General features: G+C 46.9%; 1 pseudogene; it reads left to right on the top strand.

Moving 5' to 3' along the window:
* The first annotated feature begins 2875 nt into the window (after positions 1-2875).
* On the top strand, positions 2876-3023 carry LOC119920197 (annotated as a pseudogene).
* The last annotated feature ends 3282 nt before the right edge of the window (positions 3024-6305 follow it).

Here is a 6305-nt window from a genome sequence, read left to right as displayed (position 1 = left end):
CCTCCCTCTGCCCAACCGCCAAGCTAGCTCTCTTCCTCCCTTCAAGGCCCTACTGAGAGCTCACCTCTTCCAGGAGGCCTTCCCAGACTGAGCCCCCTCCTTCCTCTCCCCCTCGTCCCCCTCTCCATCCCCCCGTCTTACCTCCTTCCCTTCCCCACAACACCTGTATATATGTATATATGTTTGTACATATTTATTACTCTATTTATTTATTTACTTGTACATATCTATTCCATTTATTTTATTTTGTTAATATGTTTGGTTTGTTCTGTCTCCCCCTTTTAGACTGAGAGCCCTCTGTTGGGTAGGGATTGTCTCTATATGTTGCCAACTTGTACTTCCCAAGCGCTTAGTACAGTGCTCTGCACACAGTAAGTGCTCAATAAATACAATTGATTGATTGATTGATTGCTCCCCCTCCCCTCCGGGTCTCCTGACTCGCTCCCTTTGCTCTACCCACCCCACCGCCGCCCCACAGCACTTGTGTATCTATGACTCTATTGATTTATATTGATACCTGTTTACCTGTTTTGATGTATATATGTTTGTAATTCTATTTATATTGATGCCTGTTTACTTGTTTTGATGTCCATCTCCCCCCTTCTAGATTGTAAGCCTGGTGTGGGCAGGAATTGTCTCTGTTTATTGCTGAATTGTACTTTCCAAGCGGTTAGTACAGTGTTCTGTACTATACAATCAATAAATATAATTGAATGAACGAATGAATGAATAAAATGGGGATGAAGACTGCGAGCCCCACGTGGGACATAGACCGTATCCAGCCCAATTTGCTTGTATCCCTCCCAGCGCTTAGTACAGTGGCACATAGTAAGTGCTTAACATTCATTCATTCATTCATTCACTCAATCGCATTTATTGAGCATTTACTGTGTTCAGAATACTGTACTAAGCGCTTGGCAGAGTACAGTACAACAATATAAATTCTGCTAAGTAGTCTAGAATAGGGGAGCCCCTGGGTCAACCAACATGCTCTCTGCCTACATCTGTGAATCACTGATCAATCAATCAATGATATTTATTTATTCTCCTCAACGCGCTATCCAACCTTGGCTTCACAGACTCTGTCCTCTCCTGGTTCTCCTCTTATCTCTCCGGCTGTTCATTCTCAGTCTCTTTTGCAGGCTCCTCCTCCCTCTCCCATCCCCTTACTGTAGGGGTTCCTCAAGGTTCAGTTCTTGGTCCCCTTCTGTTCTCGATCTACACTCACTCCCTTGGTGACCTCATTCGCTCCCACGGCTTCAACTATCATCTCTACGCTGATGACACCCAAATCTACATCTCTGCCCCTGCTCTCTCTCCCTCCCTCCAGGCTCGCATCTCCTCCTGCCTTCAGGACATCTCCATCTGGATGTCTGCCTGCCACCTAAAACTCAACATGTCCAAGACTGAACTCCTTGTCTTCCCTCCGAAACCCTGCCCTCTCCCTGACTTTCCCATCACTGTTGACGGCACTACCATCCTTCCCATCTCACAAGCCTGCAACCTTGGTGTCATCCTCGACTCCGCTCTCACGTTCACCCCCACATCCAAGCCGTTACCAAAACCTGCCGGTCTCAGCTCCGCAGCATTGCCAAGATCCGCCCTTTCCTCTCCATCCAAACCGCTACCCTGCTCGTTCAAGCTCTCATCCTATCCCATCTGGATTACTGTATCAGCCTCCTCTCTGATCTCCCATCCTCCTGTCTCTCCCCACTTCAATTCATACTTCACGCCCCTGCCTGGATTGTCTTTGTCCAGAAACGCTCTGGGCATGTTACTCCCCTCCTCAAAAATTTCCAGTGGCTACCAATCAACCTACGCATCAGGCAAAAACTCCTCACCCTCAGCTTCAAGGCTCTCCATCACCTCACCCCCTCCTACCTCACCTCCCTACTCTCCTTCTACAGCACCAGCCCACACCCTCCGCTCCTTTGCCGCTAATCTCCTCACCGTACCTCGTTCTCGCCTGTCCCGCCGTCGACCCCCGGCCCACGTCACCCCCCTGGCCTGGAATGCCCTCCCTCCGCACATCCGCCAAGCTAGCTCTCTTCCTCCCTTCAAGGCCCTACTGAGAGCTCACCTCCTCCAGGAGGCCTTCCCAGACTGAGCCCCCTCCTTCCTCTCCCCCTCCTTCCTCTCCCTCTCCCTCTCCTCCCCCCCCCCACCCCCCACCGCCTTACCTCCTTCCCCTCCCCACAGCACCTGTATATATGTATATATGTTTGTATGTATTTATTACTCTATTTATTTATTTATTTTATTTGTACATGTTTATTCTATTTATTTTATTTTGTTAATATGTTTTGTTTTGTTCTCTGTCTCCCCCTCCTAGACTGTGAGCCCACTGTTGGGTAGGGACCATCCCTATAAGTTGCCAACTTGTACTTCCCAAGCGCTTAGTATAGTGCTCTGCACAAAGTAAGCGCTCAATAAATAAGATTGAATGAATGAATGAATGAATGAATGAATGAATTTAGCGCTTACTGTGAACTACGTTCTTGGGAAAGTACAATATGGCAGAACTGGTAGACGCATTCCCTGCCCACTGTGATCTCACAGTCTAGTGGGGGAGACGGACACTAATATAAATCATTAACGAAGCACAAAAAACAGTTTGAATGTTGAACAGTGCAAAATGGGAGGTAGGGCTACACACAACTGTCAGACACCTTTAACATTTGTGTGCATCACCCTCAACCCCACACCACTTTTGTCCATAGTCCTAATTCATTTTATTTCCACTAATGTCTGTCTCCCCCTCTAGACTGGAAGCTCTCTGTGGGCAGGGAACATGTCTACCCACTCTTGCAGGCTCCCAGGCACTTAGTGTAGTGCTCTGTAAGTGCTCAGTAAATACCACCGATTGATTATCATTGTGTCGTATGAAAAGAGAGAAGGTTAGCACTCCCCTTGAGAAGGACAGAAGGGGTCCTAGTGGCCTTTACACCACACAAGAAGCAGTATGGCCTAATGGATAGAGCATGGGCCTGGGAGTCAGAAGGTCATGGGTTCTAATCCTGTCTCCGCCACATGTCTGCTGTGTGGCCTTGGGCAAGTCACTTAACTTCTCTGTACCTCAGTTACTTCATCTGTAAAATGGGGATTAAGAGGCCCAGGTGGGACAGGGACTGTGTCCAACTTGATTATTTACTTGTAGCCAAACCAGTGCTTAGTACAGTGCCTGGCACATAGTAAGCACTTAATAAATACCACAATTATTATTATATACAAGTAAGGCATTGCCACCTACTTCATAGCATCCAACCAGGCTTTTCCCCCCTCTAGAGTAAGCTCGTAATGGACCAGGAATATATCTACCAATTCTGTTATGTGGTACTCTCCCAAGCACTTAATACAGTATTCTGCACATGGTAAGCCTTCAATAAGTACCCTTGATTGGTTAGTACCCACAATCTTCCTGGCACCCTCCAAAGAATTGCATACAAAACAGCATACTAAACAACGTGAAAGTCATCGCCCTCGCCCAGGGGCCTTGCAGTATACAGCAAGAATAACGAATGAGTCAGAAGCAAATTCGAAACAGAATATTAAGCAAGTGGAAGTAATCCAGGCAGGGGACTCCCTAGACTTTTCATTTCACGCATTCTCCTCCCCAAGACTATAAACTCATTTTGGGCAGGGAACACGTCTGCTAATTCTGTTATATTGTACTCTCCCAAGCGCTTAATACAGTGCTCTGCGTGTAGTAAGGGCTCAATAAATACCACTGACTGACTGAATCATAATCATGATGTTTTGTTGCAAGAATATTTCACATGTGGGTTTTGCTATAGCAACGATTATCTTTCCACAGAAACGTTCTGGGCATGTCACCCCCCTCCTCAAAAATCAGTAGTTGCCTATCAACCTCCATATCAAGCAAAAACTCCTCACTATTGGCTTCAAAGCTCTCCAACACCTCGCCCCCTCCTACCTCATCTCCCTTCTCTCCTCCTGCAGCCCAGCCCACACACTCCGCTCCTCCGGTGCTAACCTTCTCACTGTGCCTCGTTCTCACCTTTCCCACCGTAGACCCCTGGCCCACGTCCTACCTCTGGCCTGGAATGCCCTCCCTCGTCAAATCTGCCAAACTAGCACACTTCTCCCCTTCAAAGCCCTACTAAAAGCTCACTTCCTCCAGGAGGCCTTCCCGGACTAAGCCCCCATTTTCCTCTGCTCCCCCTCCCCATCGCCCCCACTCCCTGCCTCTGCTCTACCCCCCCTCCCTGCCCCAAAGCACTTGTGTGTATATATGTACATATTTATAATTCTATTAATGATGTGTGTATATATAGCTATAACTCTATTTATATTGATGCTATTCATGCCTGTTTACTTGTTTTGATGTCTGTCTCCCCCCTTCTGGACTGTGAGCCTGTTGTGGGCAGGGATTGTCTCTATTTCTTGCTTAATTGTACTTTCCAAGTACTTAGTACAGTGCTCTGCACACAGTAAACGCTCAATAAATATGATTGAATGAATGAATGAGTTGTATGGAAGTAATCAATCAATTGCATTTATTGAGCACGTACTGTGTGCAGAACACTGTACTAAGTGCTTGGGAGACTAGAATAGAGAATAAACATAGAAGTCTCTTGTAACAAATACCCTAAAAGAAGCAAAAAAAGGGAATACGATCTCTGACCCCAAGGATTTTCAATTTAGTGACGGAGACAGACATTGAAATAAATAACAGGTAGAGGAAGAAACCAAGTATAAGAATATGTAGATAAGTCCTGTGAGGCTGGGAGTGGGGTGAATATCAAAGTGCTGTGGACTCAAGGGCATAGGTGAAGTAGTAGGGAGGGAAATAGGGAAGGGAGGGGAGAGGTTTAGTCAGGGGAGGCTTCCTGAAGGAGATGTGATTGTAGTCTCAATAAATACCATTGATTCATTGACTGATTGATAGTAGGGCTTTGAAGAGGGGGAGAATGGAAGTCTGACTCCAGGCTTGAGGACTTTTATGAAAGTTCTGCTATTGGTGAGGGGCAAATGCAAATTCAGAATTAGGACTCTTGAGGATTAGTAATTAGATTGCAAGATCCTTGAGGGCAGAGACTGTGTTTCTATGATGTTGTGCTCTCCTGAATCCTTAGTAGAGCATTCTGCTCACTGTAGGACTACAGAAAATACAACTGTATTGATTGAATAATTGAGCGATCTTTCTCAAGATAATGTGCCAGGAAAAAAAAATCCATGTAGGTAGACTTGTAGGGTTAGAAAAGTCTCAAGTCCTCAGACCATTTATTTGGTAGTCGATGAATATCTATTGATGGTCCATAGTGTGCAAAACTCCGTTAAGTGCTGGATCGTATATTTTGGGTGTGCAATTTGGGTTGTGCAAAAGCCTAGGATGGTGGATAGATGGTCCTCAGAGATTTAAGATCTGTCTCAATTGACAGCAATTGCCACGAGGATGGTCTTTTGGTACCATCTCCTGTGCTAGGTCCTAGTGGTTTCTGGGATAATAGTGATGGTGTTTGTTAAGCGCTTAACTATGTGCCAGGCATTGTACTAAGCGCTGGGGTTGATACAAGCAAATCGGATTGGATACAGTCCTTGTCCCACGTGGGGTCTAAGTCTCAATCCCCATTTTACAGACGAGGTAACTGAGGCCCAGAGAAGTGAAGTGACTTGCCCAAGGTCACACAGCAAACAAGTGGTTAAGCCGGAATTAGAACCCTTGACCTTCTGACTCCCAAGCCTGTGCTCTATCCACTACGCGGTTGTCAAAGATAAACCCCCCTCTAGATACAAACTCCACTCGGCTTCAAGGCTCTCCATCACCTCACACCCCTCCTACCTCACCTCCCTTCTCTCCTTCTACAGCCCAGTCTGCACACTCCGCTCCTTTGCCGCTAACCTCCTCACTGTGCCTCATTCTCACCTGTCCCGCCGTCGATCCCCGGCCCACGTCCTCCCCCTGGCCTGGAATGCCCTCCCTCTGCACATCTGCCAAGCTAGCTCTCTTCCTCCCTTCAAAGCCCTACTGAGAGCTCACCTCCTCCAGGAGACCTTCCCAGACTAAGCCCCCCTTTTTCCTCTCCTCCTCCTCCTCCACTCCCCATCGCCCCCCGCCCCCCGCTTGGCCCCATCCCCTTCCCTTCTCCACAGCACTATTTATTACTCTATTTTACGAATGAAGTATATATAGCTACAATTCTATTTATTCTGATGGTATTGACACCTGCCTACTTGTTTTGTTGTATGTCTCCCCCTTCTAGACTGTGAGCCCGTTGTTGGGTAGGGACCGTCACTTTATGTTGCCGATTTGTACTTCCCAAGTGCTTAATACAGTGCTCTGC

This window comes from Tachyglossus aculeatus, chromosome X1, assembly GCF_015852505.1.
Source record: "Tachyglossus aculeatus isolate mTacAcu1 chromosome X1, mTacAcu1.pri, whole genome shotgun sequence".
In the NCBI taxonomy this organism is placed as follows: Eukaryota; Metazoa; Chordata; class Mammalia; order Monotremata; family Tachyglossidae; genus Tachyglossus; species Tachyglossus aculeatus.
The sequence above is the reverse complement of the archived record's forward strand: the minus strand, read 5'-3'. Positions and strand labels throughout refer to the sequence as shown.